The following is a 22,447-nucleotide window of genomic DNA, read 5'->3' on the forward strand; positions in this document are numbered from 1 at the left end:
TATTAAAAACTGAACTACGAATATCTCATTTCCAGCATTTTCATCGGCTCGCCGGACACAGGTTATCAGCACATATACCTGCACTACCAAATATGGTCAATGAACACAACATCAAATACACAGTTTTGCGGCTACGAGATAAAATGGCCAAAAAAATCAGCGTCGTACCACACGTGTCATCCCGGGATTTCGGCCAGTGCGATCGCTTTTAGACGCAGTTGGCGCTTCGCTGCTTTCTGCTACCGACCTTGCCTCCCGGTACGGCATTGAGGGAGAGATATGTCAGCAGCTAAACCATATGTGAAAAATCCCACGCCTACTCACAGCTCCAAACCGCCCTTGTCAATATAGCGTAAGAATTAGATGGCTTATATATTCAAGAGAAAAGTCATTTTATCTGTCATATGGTAAGCACTGAAGTCGCAGATTACAAAGTGTACGCATGCGCCCTACTAAAGGTAACATACATACAGTCATAAGCTTTTTCCGAATAAGTACAGGAGCTAATATCTTCGAGACATTACATTTACAGCTAAAATACATAACATATACAGATACCTACTAAATACATAATACTAAAAGATATATTCATTAAAAAGAAAAGCCGCTGTACAAAATGCGGCCCTGGATTCTCTTTTAAAACCAGTAAACTCATAGGTATGGATAAAATCAGGTAGCGCATTCCGCAACTTAGCTGATACGTAAGAAAAAAGAGAACTAAGACCATAACTGGTTGTTCCAGGTTTATTGAGGAACAGGATGTGATTTCCGCGACGATCATGCATAAGAAGGGGACGGGAGAGAAAACGTATTTTTCACGTAATCAGAAAAACCCTTTCTTCAAAAAAAAAACAGCAAAAAAAAAAAACAACAACAAAAAACCACATACTTTTATCAAGTAATACGAGGAAATTTTGAATGCGCTTATTGCACAGAGATGTCGAGCTTGACTTTCGTAGTAAGAGGACAGGTAATCTGCAAATATAAATATCGTTATTCTCTTATTTACATTATTATACCGTTTCTTTGACACGAGAATTACAGCGAAAGGAAAGCACAACTTTGTCGCGAATTTTCTATGATAAAAACTTGTTCAGAAATCCAAAATTTACGTTAACAGCACACACCAGGCCTACTCCTGAGTATCTGGCTAGAAAACATTTCCTCTGGCCGCGCTTCAGCCATTCGATGAGGGCCAGTCTCGTGCTTCTTAAGTTGCCTCGCTCATGCCCAAAAAGAATTCTGGGTAATTCTGCCATTCCATGACAAGGGAAGACTCCCGATTCTCATTTCATAGTTTTTTTCATAAGTGTCGGGCCACGCAGTCCTACCAGCAAAATAACGCATCGATTGAAGGTTTTAGCTTCCAAAACTTGCCCAGATTGTGTCAGTAGGTCCTGGAATTCGTCAACAGAAAGGCCAGAGAGACAACTTCACTCGTGAACCGCCATGTTTACAGCAGAGCATTTTAGGCGTCCCAGTCTGCATGAAACCATCTCTCGCCTTTGTCTGAGACAAGACCAGACACGCACGGTTCTTACGTAACGTTTATGCCTACAAGATCAACCTAAATGTCAATTGCTGGAAAAAAACAAAAAAAAAAAGAAACCAGCATGTTAATTTTTTTTGGTAGGCTAGGTATCGAAGAGCCAGAACATTTGCTGCGCATGCGCTGACGGAATGTTTGAACAAGAGAGAAAAACGCAGTACCTCCAGACACCGGCGCTGGAGCGTCGTACCAAACGAGTCATCCCGGGATTTCGGCCCGTGCGATCGCTTTTGGACGCAGTTGGCCCTTCGCTGCTTTCTGCTACCGACCTTGCCTCCCGGTACGGCATTGAGGGAGAGATATGTCGGCCCCTAAACCATATGTGACAAATCCCACGCCTACTCACAGCTCCAAACCGCCCTTGTCAATATAGCGTAAGAATTAGATGGCTTATATATTCAAGAGAAAAGTTATTTTATCTGTCATATGGTAAGCACTGGAGTCGCAGATTACAAAGTGTACGCATGCGCCCTACTAAAGGTAACATACATACAGTCATAAGCTTTTTCCGAATAAGTACAGGAGCTAATATCTTCGAGACATTACATTTACAGCTAAAATACATAACATATACAGATACCTACTAAATACATAATACTAAAAGATATATTCATTAAAAAGAAAAGCCGCTGTACAAAATGCGGCCCTGGATTCTCTTTTAAAACCAGTAAACTCATAGGTATGGATAAAATCAGGTAGCGCATTCCGCAACTTAGCTGATACGTAAGAAAAAAGAGAACTAAGACCATAACTGGTTGTTCCAGGTTTATTGAGGAACAGGATGTGATTTCCGCGACGATCATGCATAAGAAGGGGACGGGAGAGAAAACGTATTTTTCACGTAATCAGAAAAACCCTTTCTTCAAAAAAAAAAACAGCAAAAAAAAAACAACAACAAAAAACCACATACTTTTATCAAGTAATACGAGGAAATTTTGAATGCGCTTATTGCACAGAGATGTCGAGCTTGACTTTCGTAGTAAGAGGACAGGTAATCTGCAAATATAAATATCGTTATTCTCTTATTTACATTATTATACCGTTTCTTTGACACGAGAATTACAGCGAAAGGAAAGCACAACTTTGTCGCGAATTTTCTATGATAAAAACTTGTTCAGAAATCCAAAATTTACGTTAACAGCACACACCAGGCCTACTCCTGAGTATCTGGCTAGAAAACATTTCCTCTGGCCGCGCTTCAGCCATTCGATGAGGGCCAGTCTCGTGCTTCTTAAGTTGCCTCGCTCATGCCCAAAAAGAATTCTGGGTAATTCTGCCATTCCATGACAAGGGAAGACTCCCGATTCTCATTTCATAGTTTTTTTCATAAGTGTCGGGCCACCCAGTCCTACCAGCAAAATAACGCATCGATTGAAGGTTTTAGCTTTCAAAACTTGCCCAGATTGTGTCAGTAGGTCCTGGAATTCGTCAACAGAAAGGCCAGAGAGACAACTTCACTCGTGAACCGCCATGTTTACAGCAGAGCATTTTAGGCGTCCCAGTCTGCATGAAACCATCTCTCGCCTTTGTCTGAGACAAGACCAGACACGCACGGTTCTTACGTAACGTTTATGCCTACAAGATCAACCTAAATGTCAATTGCTGGAAAAAAACAAAAAAAAAAAGAAACCAGCATGTTAATTTTTTTGGTAGGCTAGGTATCGAAGAGCCAGAACATTTGCTGCGCATGCGCTGACGGAATGTTTGAACAAGAGAGAAAAACGCAGTACCTCCAGACACCGGCGCTGGAGCGTCGTACCAAACGAGTCATCCCGGGATTTCGGCCCGTGCGATCGCTTTTGGACGCAGTTGGCCCTTCGCTGCTTTCTGCTACCGACCTTGCCTCCCGGTACGGCATTGAGGGAGAGATATGTCGGCCCCTAAACCATATGTGACAAATCCCACGCCTACTCACAGCTCCAAACCGCCCTTGTCAATATAGCGTAAGAATTAGATGGCTTATATATTCAAGAGAAAAGTTATTTTATCTGTCATATGGTAAGCACTGGAGTCGCAGATTACAAAGTGTACGCATGCGCCCTACTAAAGGTAACATACATACAGTCATAAGCTTTTTCCGAATAAGTACAGGAGCTAATATCTTCGAGACATTACATTTACAGCTAAAATACATAACATATACAGATACCTACTAAATACATAATACTAAAAGATATATTCATTAAAAAGAAAAGCCGCTGTACAAAATGCGGCCCTGGATTCTCTTTTAAAACCAGTAAACTCATAGGTATGGATAAAATCAGGTAGCGCATTCCGCAACTTAGCTGATACGTAAGAAAAAAGAGAACTAAGACCATAACTGGTTGTTCCAGGTTTATTGAGGAACAGGATGTGATTTCCGCGACGATCATGCATAAGAAGGGGACGGGAGAGAAAACGTATTTTTCACGTAATCAGAAAAACCCTTTCTTCAAAAAAAAAAACAGCAAAAAAAAAACAACAACAAAAAACCACATACTTTTATCAAGTAATACGAGGAAATTTTGAATGCGCTTATTGCACAGAGATGTCGAGCTTGACTTTCGTAGTAAGAGGACAGGTAATCTGCAAATATAAATATCGTTATTCTCTTATTTACATTATTATACCGTTTCTTTGACACGAGAATTACAGCGAAAGGAAAGCACAACTTTGTCGCGAATTTTCTATGATAAAAACTTGTTCAGAAATCCAAAATTTACGTTAACAGCACACACCAGGCCTACTCCTGAGTATCTGGCTAGAAAACATTTCCTCTGGCCGCGCTTCAGCCATTCGATGAGGGCCAGTCTCGTGCTTCTTAAGTTGCCTCGCTCATGCCCAAAAAGAATTCTGGGTAATTCTGCCATTCCATGACAAGGGAAGACTCCCGATTCTCATTTCATAGTTTTTTTCATAAGTGTCGGGCCACCCAGTCCTACCAGCAAAATAACGCATCGATTGAAGGTTTTAGCTTTCAAAACTTGCCCAGATTGTGTCAGTAGGTCCTGGAATTCGTCAACAGAAAGGCCAGAGAGACAACTTCACTCGTGAACCGCCATGTTTACAGCAGAGCATTTTAGGCGTCCCAGTCTGCATGAAACCATCTCTCGCCTTTGTCTGAGACAAGACCAGACACGCACGGTTCTTACGTAACGTTTATGCCTACAAGATCAACCTAAATGTCAATTGCTGGAAAAAAACAAAAAAAAAAAGAAACCAGCATGTTAATTTTTTTTGGTAGGCTAGGTATCGAAGAGCCAGAACATTTGCTGCGCATGCGCTGACGGAATGTTTGAACAAGAGAGAAAAACGCAGTACCTCCAGACACCGGCGCTGGAGCGTCGTACCAAACGAGTCATCCCGGGATTTCGGCCCGTGCGATCGCTTTTGGACGCAGTTGGCCCTTCGCTGCTTTCTGCTACCGACCTTGCCTCCCGGTACGGCATTGAGGGAGAGATATGTCGGCCCCTAAACCATATGTGACAAATCCCACGCCTACTCACAGCTCCAAACCGCCCTTGTCAATATAGCGTAAGAATTAGATGGCTTATATATTCAAGAGAAAAGTTATTTTATCTGTCATATGGTAAGCACTGGAGTCGCAGATTACAAAGTGTACGCATGCGCCCTACTAAAGGTAACATACATACAGTCATAAGCTTTTTCCGAATAAGTACAGGAGCTAATATCTTCGAGACATTACATTTACAGCTAAAATACATAACATATACAGATACCTACTAAATACATAATACTAAAAGATATATTCATTAAAAAGAAAAGCCGCTGTACAAAATGCGGCCCTGGATTCTCTTTTAAAACCAGTAAACTCATAGGTATGGATAAAATCAGGTAGCGCATTCCGCAACTTAGCTGATACGTAAGAAAAAAGAGAACTAAGACCATAACTGGTTGTTCCAGGTTTATTGAGGAACAGGATGTGATTTCCGCGACGATCATGCATAAGAAGGGGACGGGAGAGAAAACGTATTTTTCACGTAATCAGAAAAACCCTTTCTTCAAAAAAAAAAACAGCAAAAAAAAAACAACAACAAAAAACCACATACTTTTATCAAGTAATACGAGGAAATTTTGAATGCGCTTATTGCACAGAGATGTCGAGCTTGACTTTCGTAGTAAGAGGACAGGTAATCTGCAAATATAAATATCGTTATTCTCTTATTTACATTATTATACCGTTTCTTTGACACGAGAATTACAGCGAAAGGAAAGCACAACTTTGTCGCGAATTTTCTATGATAAAAACTTGTTCAGAAATCCAAAATTTACGTTAACAGCACACACCAGGCCTACTCCTGAGTATCTGGCTAGAAAACATTTCCTCTGGCCGCGCTTCAGCCATTCGATGAGGGCCAGTCTCGTGCTTCTTAAGTTGCCTCGCTCATGCCCAAAAAGAATTCTGGGTAATTCTGCCATTCCATGACAAGGGAAGACTCCCGATTCTCATTTCATAGTTTTTTTCATAAGTGTCGGGCCACCCAGTCCTACCAGCAAAATAACGCATCGATTGAAGGTTTTAGCTTTCAAAACTTGCCCAGATTGTGTCAGTAGGTCCTGGAATTCGTCAACAGAAAGGCCAGAGAGACAACTTCACTCGTGAACCGCCATGTTTACAGCAGAGCATTTTAGGCGTCCCAGTCTGCATGAAACCATCTCTCGCCTTTGTCTGAGACAAGACCAGACACGCACGGTTCTTACGTAACGTTTATGCCTACAAGATCAACCTAAATGTCAATTGCTGGAAAAAAACAAAAAAAAAAAAAAACCAGCATGTTAATTTTTTTTGGTAGGCTAGGTATCGAAGAGCCAGAACATTTGCTGCGCATGCGCTGACGGAATGTTTGAACAAGAGAGAAAAACGCAGTACCTCCAGACACCGGCGCTGGAGCGTCGTACCAAACGAGTCATCCCGGGATTTCGGCCCGTGCGATCGCTTTTGGACGCAGTTGGCCCTTCGCTGCTTTCTGCTACCGACCTTGCCTCCCGGTACGGCATTGAGGGAGAGATATGTCGGCCCCTAAACCATATGTGACAAATCCCACGCCTACTCACAGCTCCAAACCGCCCTTGTCAATATAGCGTAAGAATTAGATGGCTTATATATTCAAGAGAAAAGTTATTTTATCTGTCATATGGTAAGCACTGGAGTCGCAGATTACAAAGTGTACGCATGCGCCCTACTAAAGGTAACATACATACAGTCATAAGCTTTTTCCGAATAAGTACAGGAGCTAATATCTTCGAGACATTACATTTACAGCTAAAATACATAACATATACAGATACCTACTAAATACATAATACTAAAAGATATATTCATTAAAAAGAAAAGCCGCTGTACAAAATGCGGCCCTGGATTCTCTTTTAAAACCAGTAAACTCATAGGTATGGATAAAATCAGGTAGCGCATTCCGCAACTTAGCTGATACGTAAGAAAAAAGAGAACTAAGACCATAACTGGTTGTTCCAGGTTTATTGAGGAACAGGATGTGATTTCCGCGACGATCATGCATAAGAAGGGGACGGGAGAGAAAACGTATTTTTCACGTAATCAGAAAAACCCTTTCTTCAAAAAAAAAAACAGCAAAAAAAAAACAACAACAAAAAACCACATACTTTTATCAAGTAATACGAGGAAATTTTGAATGCGCTTATTGCACAGAGATGTCGAGCTTGACTTTCGTAGTAAGAGGACAGGTAATCTGCAAATATAAATATCGTTATTCTCTTATTTACATTATTATACCGTTTCTTTGACACGAGAATTACAGCGAAAGGAAAGCACAACTTTGTCGCGAATTTTCTATGATAAAAACTTGTTCAGAAATCCAAAATTTACGTTAACAGCACACACCAGGCCTACTCCTGAGTATCTGGCTAGAAAACATTTCCTCTGGCCGCGCTTCAGCCATTCGATGAGGGCCAGTCTCGTGCTTCTTAAGTTGCCTCGCTCATGCCCAAAAAGAATTCTGGGTAATTCTGCCATTCCATGACAAGGGAAGACTCCCGATTCTCATTTCATAGTTTTTTTCATAAGTGTCGGGCCACCCAGTCCTACCAGCAAAATAACGCATCGATTGAAGGTTTTAGCTTTCAAAACTTGCCCAGATTGTGTCAGTAGGTCCTGGAATTCGTCAACAGAAAGGCCAGAGAGACAACTTCACTCGTGAACCGCCATGTTTACAGCAGAGCATTTTAGGCGTCCCAGTCTGCATGAAACCATCTCTCGCCTTTGTCTGAGACAAGACCAGACACGCACGGTTCTTACGTAACGTTTATGCCTACAAGATCAACCTAAATGTCAATTGCTGGAAAAAAACAAAAGAAAAAAGAAACCAGCATGTTAATTTTTTTTGGTAGGCTAGGTATCGAAGAGCCAGAACATTTGCTGCGCATGCGCTGACGGAATGTTTGAACAAGAGAGAAAAACGCAGTACCTCCAGACACCGGCGCTGGAGCGTCGTACCAAACGAGTCATCCCGGGATTTCGGCCCGTGCGATCGCTTTTGGACGCAGTTGGCCCTTCGCTGCTTTCTGCTACCGACCTTGCCTCCCGGTACGGCATTGAGGGAGAGATATGTCGGCCCCTAAACCATATGTGACAAATCCCACGCCTACTCACAGCTCCAAACCGCCCTTGTCAATATAGCGTAAGAATTAGATGGCTTATATATTCAAGAGAAAAGTTATTTTATCTGTCATATGGTAAGCACTGGAGTCGCAGATTACAAAGTGTACGCATGCGCCCTACTAAAGGTAACATACATACAGTCATAAGCTTTTTCCGAATAAGTACAGGAGCTAATATCTTCGAGACATTACATTTACAGCTAAAATACATAACATATACAGATACCTACTAAATACATAATACTAAAAGATATATTCATTAAAAAGAAAAGCCGCTGTACAAAATGCGGCCCTGGATTCTCTTTTAAAACCAGTAAACTCATAGGTATGGATAAAATCAGGTAGCGCATTCCGCAACTTAGCTGATACGTAAGAAAAAAGAGAACTAAGACCATAACTGGTTGTTCCAGGTTTATTGAGGAACAGGATGTGATTTCCGCGACGATCATGCATAAGAAGGGGACGGGAGAGAAAACGTATTTTTCACGTAATCAGAAAAACCCTTTCTTCAAAAAAAAAAACAGCAAAAAAAAAACAACAACAAAAAACCACATACTTTTATCAAGTAATACGAGGAAATTTTGAATGCGCTTATTGCACAGAGATGTCGAGCTTGACTTTCGTAGTAAGAGGACAGGTAATCTGCAAATATAAATATCGTTATTCTCTTATTTACATTATTATACCGTTTCTTTGACACGAGAATTACAGCGAAAGGAAAGCACAACTTTGTCGCGAATTTTCTATGATAAAAACTTGTTCAGAAATCCAAAATTTACGTTAACAGCACACACCAGGCCTACTCCTGAGTATCTGGCTAGAAAACATTTCCTCTGGCCGCGCTTCAGCCATTCGATGAGGGCCAGTCTCGTGCTTCTTAAGTTGCCTCGCTCATGCCCAAAAAGAATTCTGGGTAATTCTGCCATTCCATGACAAGGGAAGACTCCCGATTCTCATTTCATAGTTTTTTTCATAAGTGTCGGGCCACCCAGTCCTACCAGCAAAATAACGCATCGATTGAAGGTTTTAGCTTTCAAAACTTGCCCAGATTGTGTCAGTAGGTCCTGGAATTCGTCAACAGAAAGGCCAGAGAGACAACTTCACTCGTGAACCGCCATGTTTACAGCAGAGCATTTTAGGCGTCCCAGTCTGCATGAAACCATCTCTCGCCTTTGTCTGAGACAAGACCAGACACGCACGGTTCTTACGTAACGTTTATGCCTACAAGATCAACCTAAATGTCAATTGCTGGAAAAAAACAAAAAAAAAAAAAGAAACCAGCATGTTAATTTTTTTTGGTAGGCTAGGTATCGAAGAGCCAGAACATTTGCTGCGCATGCGCTGACGGAATGTTTGAACAAGAGAGAAAAACGCAGTACCTCCAGACACCGGCGCTGGAGCGTCGTACCAAACGAGTCATCCCGGGATTTCGGCCCGTGCGATCGCTTTTGGACGCAGTTGGCCCTTCGCTGCTTTCTGCTACCGACCTTGCCTCCCGGTACGGCATTGAGGGAGAGATATGTCGGCCCCTAAACCATATGTGACAAATCCCACGCCTACTCACAGCTCCAAACCGCCCTTGTCAATATAGCGTAAGAATTAGATGGCTTATATATTCAAGAGAAAAGTTATTTTATCTGTCATATGGTAAGCACTGGAGTCGCAGATTACAAAGTGTACGCATGCGCCCTACTAAAGGTAACATACATACAGTCATAAGCTTTTTCCGAATAAGTACAGGAGCTAATATCTTCGAGACATTACATTTACAGCTAAAATACATAACATATACAGATACCTACTAAATACATAATACTAAAAGATATATTCATTAAAAAGAAAAGCCGCTGTACAAAATGCGGCCCTGGATTCTCTTTTAAAACCAGTAAACTCATAGGTATGGATAAAATCAGGTAGCGCATTCCGCAACTTAGCTGATACGTAAGAAAAAAGAGAACTAAGACCATAACTGGTTGTTCCAGGTTTATTGAGGAACAGGATGTGATTTCCGCGACGATCATGCATAAGAAGGGGACGGGAGAGAAAACGTATTTTTCACGTAATCAGAAAAACCCTTTCTTCAAAAAAAAAAACAGCAAAAAAAAAACAACAACAAAAAACCACATACTTTTATCAAGTAATACGAGGAAATTTTGAATGCGCTTATTGCACAGAGATGTCGAGCTTGACTTTCGTAGTAAGAGGACAGGTAATCTGCAAATATAAATATCGTTATTCTCTTATTTACATTATTATACCGTTTCTTTGACACGAGAATTACAGCGAAAGGAAAGCACAACTTTGTCGCGAATTTTCTATGATAAAAACTTGTTCAGAAATCCAAAATTTACGTTAACAGCACACACCAGGCCTACTCCTGAGTATCTGGCTAGAAAACATTTCCTCTGGCCGCGCTTCAGCCATTCGATGAGGGCCAGTCTCGTGCTTCTTAAGTTGCCTCGCTCATGCCCAAAAAGAATTCTGGGTAATTCTGCCATTCCATGACAAGGGAAGACTCCCGATTCTCATTTCATAGTTTTTTTCATAAGTGTCGGGCCACCCAGTCCTACCAGCAAAATAACGCATCGATTGAAGGTTTTAGCTTTCAAAACTTGCCCAGATTGTGTCAGTAGGTCCTGGAATTCGTCAACAGAAAGGCCAGAGAGACAACTTCACTCGTGAACCGCCATGTTTACAGCAGAGCATTTTAGGCGTCCCAGTCTGCATGAAACCATCTCTCGCCTTTGTCTGAGACAAGACCAGACACGCACGGTTCTTACGTAACGTTTATGCCTACAAGATCAACCTAAATGTCAATTGCTGGAAAAAAACAAAAAAAAAAAGAAACCAGCATGTTAATTTTTTTTGGTAGGCTAGGTATCCAAGAGCCAGAACATTTGCTGCGCATGCGCTGACGGAATGTTTGAACAAGAGAGAAAAACGCAGTACCTCCAGACACCGGCGCTGGAGCGTCGTACCAAACGAGTCATCCCGGGATTTCGGCCCGTGCGATCGCTTTTGGACGCAGTTGGCCCTTCGCTGCTTTCTGCTACCGACCTTGCCTCCCGGTACGGCATTGAGGGAGAGATATGTCGGCCCCTAAACCATATGTGACAAATCCCACGCCTACTCACAGCTCCAAACCGCCCTTGTCAATATAGCGTAAGAATTAGATGGCTTATATATTCAAGAGAAAAGTTATTTTATCTGTCATATGGTAAGCACTGGAGTCGCAGATTACAAAGTGTACGCATGCGCCCTACTAAAGGTAACATACATACAGTCATAAGCTTTTTCCGAATAAGTACAGGAGCTAATATCTTCGAGACATTACATTTACAGCTAAAATACATAACATATACAGATACCTACTAAATACATAATACTAAAAGATATATTCATTAAAAAGAAAAGCCGCTGTACAAAATGCGGCCCTGGATTCTCTTTTAAAACCAGTAAACTCATAGGTATGGATAAAATCAGGTAGCGCATTCCGCAACTTAGCTGATACGTAAGAAAAAAGAGAACTAAGACCATAACTGGTTGTTCCAGGTTTATTGAGGAACAGGATGTGATTTCCGCGACGATCATGCATAAGAAGGGGACGGGAGAGAAAACGTATTTTTCACGTAATCAGAAAAACCCTTTCTTCAAAAAAAAAAACAGCAAAAAAAAAACAACAACAAAAAACCACATACTTTTATCAAGTAATACGAGGAAATTTTGAATGCGCTTATTGCACAGAGATGTCGAGCTTGACTTTCGTAGTAAGAGGACAGGTAATCTGCAAATATAAATATCGTTATTCTCTTATTTACATTATTATACCGTTTCTTTGACACGAGAATTACAGCGAAAGGAAAGCACAACTTTGTCGCGAATTTTCTATGATAAAAACTTGTTCAGAAATCCAAAATTTACGTTAACAGCACACACCAGGCCTACTCCTGAGTATCTGGCTAGAAAACATTTCCTCTGGCCGCGCTTCAGCCATTCGATGAGGGCCAGTCTCGTGCTTCTTAAGTTGCCTCGCTCATGCCCAAAAAGAATTCTGGGTAATTCTGCCATTCCATGACAAGGGAAGACTCCCGATTCTCATTTCATAGTTTTTTTCATAAGTGTCGGGCCACCCAGTCCTACCAGCAAAATAACGCATCGATTGAAGGTTTTAGCTTTCAAAACTTGCCCAGATTGTGTCAGTAGGTCCTGGAATTCGTCAACAGAAAGGCCAGAGAGACAACTTCACTCGTGAACCGCCATGTTTACAGCAGAGCATTTTAGGCGTCCCAGTCTGCATGAAACCATCTCTCGCCTTTGTCTGAGACAAGACCAGACACGCACGGTTCTTACGTAACGTTTATGCCTACAAGATCAACCTAAATGTCAATTGCTGGAAAAAAACAAAAAAAAAAAGAAACCAGCATGTTAATTTTTTTTGGTAGGCTAGGTATCCAAGAGCCAGAACATTTGCTGCGCATGCGCTGACGGAATGTTTGAACAAGAGAGAAAAACGCAGTACCTCCAGACACCGGCGCTGGAGCGTCGTACCAAACGAGTCATCCCGGGATTTCGGCCCGTGCGATCGCTTTTGGACGCAGTTGGCCCTTCGCTGCTTTCTGCTACCGACCTTGCCTCCCGGTACGGCATTGAGGGAGAGATATGTCGGCCCCTAAACCATATGTGACAAATCCCACGCCTACTCACAGCTCCAAACCGCCCTTGTCAATATAGCGTAAGAATTAGATGGCTTATATATTCAAGAGAAAAGTTATTTTATCTGTCATATGGTAAGCACTGGAGTCGCAGATTACAAAGTGTACGCATGCGCCCTACTAAAGGTAACATACATACAGTCATAAGCTTTTTCCGAATAAGTACAGGAGCTAATATCTTCGAGACATTACATTTACAGCTAAAATACATAACATATACAGATACCTACTAAATACATAATACTAAAAGATATATTCATTAAAAAGAAAAGCCGCTGTACAAAATGCGGCCCTGGATTCTCTTTTAAAACCAGTAAACTCATAGGTATGGATAAAATCAGGTAGCGCATTCCGCAACTTAGCTGATACGTAAGAAAAAAGAGAACTAAGACCATAACTGGTTGTTCCAGGTTTATTGAGGAACAGGATGTGATTTCCGCGACGATCATGCATAAGAAGGGGACGGGAGAGAAAACGTATTTTTCACGTAATCAGAAAAACCCTTTCTTCAAAAAAAAAAACAGCAAAAAAATAAAAAAAAAAAAAAACCACATACTTTTATCAAGTAATACGAGGAAATTTTGAATGCGCTTATTGCACAGAGATGTCGAGCTTGACTTTCGTAGTAAGAGGACAGGTAATCTGCAAATATAAATATCGTTATTCTCTTATTTACATTATTATACCGTTTCTTTGACACGAGAATTACAGCGAAAGGAAAGCACAACTTTGTCGCGAATTTTCTATGATAAAAACTTGTTCAGAAATCCAAAATTTACGTTAACAGCACACACCAGGCCTACTCCTGAGTATCTGGCTAGAAAACATTTCCTCTGGCCGCGCTTCAGCCATTCGATGAGGGCCAGTCTCGTGCTTCTTAAGTTGCCTCGCTCATGCCCAAAAAGAATTCTGGGTAATTCTGCCATTCCATGACAAGGGAAGACTCCCGATTCTCATTTCATAGTTTTTTTCATAAGTGTCGGGCCACCCAGTCCTACCAGCAAAATAACGCATCGATTGAAGGTTTTAGCTTTCAAAACTTGCCCAGATTGTGTCAGTAGGTCCTGGAATTCGTCAACAGAAAGGCCAGAGAGACAACTTCACTCGTGAACCGCCATGTTTACAGCAGAGCATTTTAGGCGTCCCAGTCTGCATGAAACCATCTCTCGCCTTTGTCTGAGACAAGACCAGACACGCACGGTTCTTACGTAACGTTTATGCCTACAAGATCAACCTAAATGTCAATTGCTGGAAAAAAACAAAAAAAAAAAGAAACCAGCATGTTAATTTTTTTTGGTAGGCTAGGTATCCAAGAGCCAGAACATTTGCTGCGCATGCGCTGACGGAATGTTTGAACAAGAGAGAAAAACGCAGTACCTCCAGACACCGGCGCTGGAGCGTCGTACCAAACGAGTCATCCCGGGATTTCGGCCCGTGCGATCGCTTTTGGACGCAGTTGGCCCTTCGCTGCTTTCTGCTACCGACCTTGCCTCCCGGTACGGCATTGAGGGAGAGATATGTCGGCCCCTAAACCATATGTGACAAATCCCACGCCTACTCACAGCTCCAAACCGCCCTTGTCAATATAGCGTAAGAATTAGATGGCTTATATATTCAAGAGAAAAGTTATTTTATCTGTCATATGGTAAGCACTGGAGTCGCAGATTACAAAGTGTACGCATGCGCCCTACTAAAGGTAACATACATACAGTCATAAGCTTTTTCCGAATAAGTACAGGAGCTAATATCTTCGAGACATTACATTTACAGCTAAAATACATAACATATACAGATACCTACTAAATACATAATACTAAAAGATATATTCATTAAAAAGAAAAGCCGCTGTACAAAATGCGGCCCTGGATTCTCTTTTAAAACCAGTAAACTCATAGGTATGGATAAAATCAGGTAGCGCATTCCGCAACTTAGCTGATACGTAAGAAAAAAGAGAACTAAGACCATAACTGGTTGTTCCAGGTTTATTGAGGAACAGGATGTGATTTCCGCGACGATCATGCATAAGAAGGGGACGGGAGAGAAAACGTATTTTTCACGTAATCAGAAAAACCCTTTCTTCAAAAAAAAAAACAGCAAAAAAAAAACAACAACAAAAAACCACATACTTTTATCAAGTAATACGAGGAAATTTTGAATGCGCTTATTGCACAGAGATGTCGAGCTTGACTTTCGTAGTAAGAGGACAGGTAATCTGCAAATATAAATATCGTTATTCTCTTATTTACATTATTATACCGTTTCTTTGACACGAGAATTACAGCGAAAGGAAAGCACAACTTTGTCGCGAATTTTCTATGATAAAAACTTGTTCAGAAATCCAAAATTTACGTTAACAGCACACACCAGGCCTACTCCTGAGTATCTGGCTAGAAAACATTTCCTCTGGCCGCGCTTCAGCCATTCGATGAGGGCCAGTCTCGTGCTTCTTAAGTTGCCTCGCTCATGCCCAAAAAGAATTCTGGGTAATTCTGCCATTCCATGACAAGGGAAGACTCCCGATTCTCATTTCATAGTTTTTTTCATAAGTGTCGGGCCACCCAGTCCTACCAGCAAAATAACGCATCGATTGAAGGTTTTAGCTTTCAAAACTTGCCCAGATTGTGTCAGTAGGTCCTGGAATTCGTCAACAGAAAGGCCAGAGAGACAACTTCACTCGTGAACCGCCATGTTTACAGCAGAGCATTTTAGGCGTCCCAGTCTGCATGAAACCATCTCTCGCCTTTGTCTGAGACAAGACCAGACACGCACGGTTCTTACGTAACGTTTATGCCTACAAGATCAACCTAAATGTCAATTGCTGGAAAAAAACAAAAGAAAAAAGAAACCAGCATGTTAATTTTTTTGGTAGGCTAGGTATCCAAGAGCCAGAACATTTGCTGCGCATGCGCTGACGGAATGTTTGAACAAGAGAGAAAAACGCAGTACCTCCAGACACCGGCGCTGGAGCGTCGTACCAAACGAGTCATCCCGGGATTTCGGCCCGTGCGATCGCTTTTGGACGCAGTTGGCCCTTCGCTGCTTTCTGCTACCGACCTTGCCTCCCGGTACGGCATTGAGGGAGAGATATGTCGGCCCCTAAACCATATGTGACAAATCCCACGCCTACTCACAGCTCCAAACCGCCCTTGTCAATATAGCGTAAGAATTAGATGGCTTATATATTCAAGAGAAAAGTTATTTTATCTGTCATATGGTAAGCACTGGAGTCGCAGATTACAAAGTGTACGCATGCGCCCTACTAAAGGTAACATACATACAGTCATAAGCTTTTTCCGAATAAGTACAGGAGCTAATATCTTCGAGACATTACATTTACAGCTAAAATACATAACATATACAGATACCTACTAAATACATAATACTAAAAGATATATTCATTAAAAAGAAAAGCCGCTGTACAAAATGCGGCCCTGGATTCTCTTTTAAAACCAGTAAACTCATAGGTATGGATAAAATCAGGTAGCGCATTCCGCAACTTAGCTGATACGTAAGAAAAAAGAGAACTAAGACCATAACTGGTTGTTCCAGGTTTATTGAGGAACAGGATGTGATTTCCGCGACGATCATGCATAAGAAGGGGACGGGAGAGAAAACGTATTTTTCACGTAATCAGAAAAACCCTTTCTTCAAAAAAAAAAACAGCAAAAAAAACAACAACAAAAAACCACATACTTTTATCAAGTAATACGAGGAAATTTTGAATGCGCTTATTGCACAGAGATGTCGAGCTTGACTTTCGTAGTAAGAGGACAGGTAATCTGCAAATATAAATATCGTTATTCTCTTATTTACATTATTATACCGTTTCTTTGACACGAGAATTACAGCGAAAGGAAAGCACAACTTTGTCGCGAATTTTCTATGATAAAAACTTGTTCAGAAATCCAAAATTTACGTTAACAGCACACACCAGGCCTACTCCTGAGTATCTGGCTAGAAAACATTTCCTCTGGCCGCGCTTCAGCCATTCGATGAGGGCCAGTCTCGTGCTTCTTAAGTTGCCTCGCTCATGCCCAAAAAGAATTCTGGGTAATTCTGCCATTCCATGACAAGGGAAGACTCCCGATTCTCATTTCATAGTTTTTTTCATAAGTGTCGGGCCACCCAGTCCTACCAGCAAAATAACGCATCGATTGAAGGTTTTAGCTTTCAAAACTTGCCCAGATTGTGTCAGTAGGTCCTGGAATTCGTCAACAGAAAGGCCAGAGAGACAACTTCACTCGTGAACCGCCATGTTTACAGCAGAGCATTTTAGGCGTCCCAGTCTGCATGAAACCATCTCTCGCCTTTGTCTGAGACAAGACCAGACACGCACGGTTCTTACGTAACGTTTATGCCTACAAGATCAACCTAAATGTCAATTGCTGGAAAAAAACAAAAAAAAAAGAAACCAGCATGTTAATTTTTTTTGGTAGGCTAGGTATCCAAGAGCCAGAACATTTGCTGCGCATGCGCTGACGGAATGTTTGAACAAGAGAGAAAAACGCAGTACCTCCAGACACCGGCGCTGGAGCGTCGTACCAAACGAGTCATCCCGGGATTTCGGCCCGTGCGATCGCTTTTGGACGCAGTTGGCCCTTCGCTGCTTTCTGCTACCGACCTTGCCTCCCGGTACGGCATTGAGGGAGAGATATGTCGGCCCCTAAACCATATGTGACAAATCCCACGCCTACTCACAGCTCCAAACCGCCCTTGTCAATATAGCGTAAGAATTAGATGGCTTATATATTCAAGAGAAAAGTTATTTTATCTGTCATATGGTAAGCACTGGAGTCGCAGATTACAAAGTGTACGCATGCGCCCTACTAAAGGTAACATACATACAGTCATAAGCTTTTTCCGAATAAGTACAGGAGCTAATATCTTCGAGACATTACATTTACAGCTAAAATACATAACATATACAGATACCTACTAAATACATAATACTAAAAGATATATTCATTAAAAAGAAAAGCCGCTGTACAAAATGCGGCCCTGGATTCTCTTTTAAAACCAGTAAACTCATAGGTATGGATAAAATCAGGTAGCGCATTCCGCAACTTAGCTGATACGTAAGAAAAAAGAGAACTAAGACCATAACTGGTTGTTCCAGGTTTATTGAGGAACAGGATGTGATTTCCGCGACGATCATGCATAAGAAGGGGACGGGAGAGAAAACGTATTTTTCACGTAATCAGAAAAACCCTTTCTTCAAAAAAAAAAACAGCAAAAAAAAAACAACAACAAAAAACCACATACTTTTATCAAGTAATACGAGGAAATTTTGAATGCGCTTATTGCACAGAGATGTCGAGCTTGACTTTCGTAGTAAGAGGACAGGTAATCTGCAAATATAAATATCGTTATTCTCTTATTTACATTATTATACCGTTTCTTTGACACGAGAATTACAGCGAAAGGAAAGCACAACTTTGTCGCGAATTTTCTATGATAAAAACTTGTTCAGAAATCCAAAATTTACGTTAACAGCACACACCAGGCCTACTCCTGAGTATCTGGCTAGAAAACATTTCCTCTGGCCGCGCTTCAGCCATTCGATGAGGGCCAGTCTCGTGCTTCTTAAGTTGCCTCGCTCATGCCCAAAAAGAATTCTGGGTAATTCTGCCATTCCATGACAAGGGAAGACTCCCGATTCTCATTTCATAGTTTTTTTCATAAGTGTCGGGCCACCCAGTCCTACCAGCAAAATAACGCATCGATTGAAGGTTTTAGCTTTCAAAACTTGCCCAGATTGTGTCAGTAGGTCCTGGAATTCGTCAACAGAAAGGCCAGAGAGACAACTTCACTCGTGAACCGCCATGTTTACAGCAGAGCATTTTAGGCGTCCCAGTCTGCATGAAACCATCTCTCGCCTTTGTCTGAGACAAGACCAGACACGCACGGTTCTTACGTAACGTTTATGCCTACAAGATCAACCTAAATGTCAATTGCTGGAAAAAAACAAAAGAAAAAAGAAACCAGCATGTTAATTTTTTTTGGTAGGCTAGGTATCCAAGAGCCAGAACATTTGCTGCGCATGCGCTGACGGAATGTTTGAACAAGAGAGAAAAACGCAGTACCTCCAGACACCGGCGCTGGAGCGTCGTACCAAACGAGTCATCCCGGGATTTCGGCCCGTGCGATCGCTTTTGGACGCAGTTGGCCCTTCGCTGCTTTCTGCTACCGACCTTGCCTCCCGGTACGGCATTGAGGGAGAGATATGTCGGCCCCTAAACCATATGTGACAAATCCCACGCCTACTCACAGCTCCAAACCGCCCTTGTCAATATAGCGTAAGAATTAGATGGCTTATATATTCAAGAGAAAAGTTATTTTATCTGTCATATGGTAAGCACTGGAGTCGCAGATTACAAAGTGTACGCATGCGCCCTACTAAAGGTAACATACATACAGTCATAAGCTTTTTCCGAATAAGTACAGGAGCTAATATCTTCGAGACATTACATTTACAGCTAAAATACATAACATATACAGATACCTACTAAATACATAATACTAAAAGATATATTCATTAAAAAGAAAAGCCGCTGTACAAAATGCGGCCCTGGATTCTCTTTTAAAACCAGTAAACTCATAGGTATGGATAAAATCAGGTAGCGCATTCCGCAACTTAGCTGATACGTAAGAAAAAAGAGAACTAAGACCATAACTGGTTGTTCCAGGTTTATTGAGGAACAGGATGTGATTTCCGCGACGATCATGCATAAGAAGGGGACGGGAGAGAAAACGTATTTTTCACGTAATCAGAAAAACCCTTTCTTCAAAAAAAAAAACAGCAAAAAAAAAAACAACAACAAAAAACCACATACTTTTATCAAGTAATACGAGGAAATTTTGAATGCGCTTATTGCACAGAGATGTCGAGCTTGACTTTCGTAGTAAGAGGACAGGTAATCTGCAAATATAAATATCGTTATTCTCTTATTTACATTATTATACCGTTTCTTTGACACGAGAATTACAGCGAAAGGAAAGCACAACTTTGTCGCGAATTTTCTATGATAAAAACTTGTTCAGAAATCCAAAATTTACGTTAACAGCACACACCAGGCCTACTCCTGAGTATCTGGCTAGAAAACATTTCCTCTGGCCGCGCTTCAGCCATTCGATGAGGGCCAGTCTCGTGCTTCTTAAGTTGCCTCGCTCATGCCCAAAAAGAATTCTGGGTAATTCTGCCATTCCATGACAAGGGAAGACTCCCGATTCTCATTTCATAGTTTTTTTCATAAGTGTCGGGCCACCCAGTCCTACCAGCAAAATAACGCATCGATTGAAGGTTTTAGCTTTCAAAACTTGCCCAGATTGTGTCAGTAGGTCCTGGAATTCGTCAACAGAAAGGCCAGAGAGACAACTTCACTCGTGAACCGCCATGTTTACAGCAGAGCATTTTAGGCGTCCTAGTCTGCATGAAACCATCTCTCGCCTCTGTTTTCTTTCAAAGGCTTGCCTTTACCCACATTCTAGCTTTATGATGCTAGCCTGGTGGTTTCTGTAGACGAAAATGGCCTGAAAGGGCAATTATAATATGATTACCTACCAGATTTGAGCCAACTCGCTCGCTCTCTCTCGGAACACTAACGGTTGACATTTGTCACGTGATGCTCTAACATGAGCCCACATATACCAAATACAGCATATGTTTCAATGAGGTAAGTACTTCATGTATCATTTATTATTATGTATTTAAATATGAGGTATTTATAGTGTATTTGATAATTAGCCCTATATACCATGTATACCCTTAAAGGGGTATTAAGGGGTATACATGGGTATATAGTGGTTGAACATGGGTTTTTTGGGGTATATAAAGGTATACATGGGTACATAGGGGTATATATGGGTATACATGGGTATATAGGGGTATAAAAGGGTATACATGAGTATACAGGGGTATATAATGGTATACATGGGTATATAGGGGTATATAATGGTATACAAGGGTATACGTGTGGATTTAAGTGTATACAAGGGTATATAGGAGTATAAAAGGGTATACATGAGTATACGGGGGTATATAAGGGTATACATGGGTATATAGGGGTATATAAGGGTATACAAGGGTATACGTGGGTGTATAAGGGTATACAAGGGTATATAAGGGTATATAAGGGTATACAAGGGTATACGTGGCTATATAAAGGTATACAAGGGTATATAGGGGTATATAAGGGCATGCATGGGTATATAGGGCTAATTATTTAAAGACACTATAATATACGCGTGGAAATACATTATAATTTAAAAACACTATAATAGGGGATGCATGAAGTACCAAGGCGCGTGGCTAACCAGTTCCTAACTGTACGATATCAATTAAAGCTGAAAGTTCAGTATGCCCCGGGGAGGGGGGGGGGGGGTACTGCCATATATGGACTATATAGGTGTGTGCCGCTGTAAAGTGTAAGGTATTCAAGCAGTTTACTCAAGCATAGAGTATATAAATCATAGCATTTCGGTCTAAAATAGGGTATCATTTTTCACGAAACTGACCAGTCGGTTGAAGATTTTATCAAGACTAAGGAAACCAGAAATTCCCACCCAAGAATATAAAAAAATCAAATCGGCAAAGTTCAAGTTTACGTAACTCAGCCTCAACAGTGTCAATAAATGGCTATCTTGAAACACCTCTGGATATTATTAACTGTCAAGAATCGGAATTAGACGGAAATTGGGGGGAGTTTACTCTAGTATAGGGTTGCAAAATTCAGCTGAACTAGCTCTGGTATAGGCTAAGGGTTCCAGGGTCCCAGCGTCACATCCCCACCCAGAAATTCCTGAAGTCCCCCTTCCCCCCTGGGTCAGTATGTGATTCATTTCATATATCATTTCGTTCAAAATGATTATAGTTGTGATCGATGCTGCTCGAGAAGAAATTTTTTCCCCCGTAAATTTCGACGACATTGGGAAGTAGTCAATTCTTTTTCGGAATTCATAAATTGATATTTCCAAGCGAAAAACCCAGTTGTCGGAAGGGGTCGCCATGGTTACTTTCTTTTGTCGGATTACCATTTTTGCTTGTAAATGGTAGTTAAAAGTGTGGAATGAAAAGAAAGCTCGCTCGCAAAAGAAATCGGAGCAAGACTTGGAGAGTAGAACTTTGTTGTGAAGAAAACTTATCAAGGTGGCGGTTGCACACATACCCTGGGCTCACCGTGCGTCGAATGGCGCGCGGTCAACAGCTGGGGAATTGGAGCTGGGGAATTGGAGGGAATTGACTCACGGTCCAGAAGTTTAGGCGGCAGCGGCTTCAAAGAGTTGACGCGATTTAGGCAGAGCCTCCTTTTTTCCTCCTCAGTAAAGAAAAAGACAAAAGGAGGCTCTGCTCCCAGGGTGGCCCCGTCCACACGTATCCGGATATGTTTTAATCCACAACTTTTTCTTTCCGGATACGCCTTCCGTCCACACGTATCCAGCGAATTCACTGGCGACTTCGGAACTTTTAAAATACGCTCCCCAGAAGGGATATTTTTGAATCCGATATGAATCCAGAACCGTGTGAACGCTAAATCCGGAGATTTTGTTACCTGGG

The 22,447-nt window shown here is 41.5% G+C and overlaps 1 long non-coding RNA gene across 4 annotated transcripts; it reads right to left on the reverse strand.

The window, feature by feature from the left end:
• Positions 1-3,210: 3,210 nt before the first annotated feature.
• LOC138027037 (uncharacterized) lies at positions 3,211-20,490 on the reverse strand. 4 transcript variants are annotated; one of them, XR_011127394.1, is made up of 11 exons: positions 20,456-20,490; positions 18,157-19,813; positions 16,588-17,279; positions 15,021-15,712; positions 13,451-14,142; positions 11,881-12,572; positions 10,311-11,002; positions 8,739-9,430; positions 7,169-7,860; positions 5,599-6,290; positions 3,211-4,720 (listed from the first exon to the last, which is right to left on the reverse strand). It is a non-coding gene; the product is annotated as an uncharacterized lncRNA (long non-coding RNA). The 4 variants fall into 4 exon arrangements; XR_011127395.1 differs by having other exon boundaries at positions 18,157-18,821; positions 19,728-20,478; XR_011127393.1 differs by having other exon boundaries at positions 18,157-18,848; positions 19,728-20,478.
• Positions 20,491-22,447: the final 1,957 nt, after the last annotated feature.

Source organism: Montipora capricornis, chromosome 12, assembly GCF_036669925.1.
Source record: "Montipora capricornis isolate CH-2021 chromosome 12, ASM3666992v2, whole genome shotgun sequence".
Lineage (NCBI taxonomy): Eukaryota > Metazoa > Cnidaria > Anthozoa > Scleractinia > Acroporidae > Montipora > Montipora capricornis.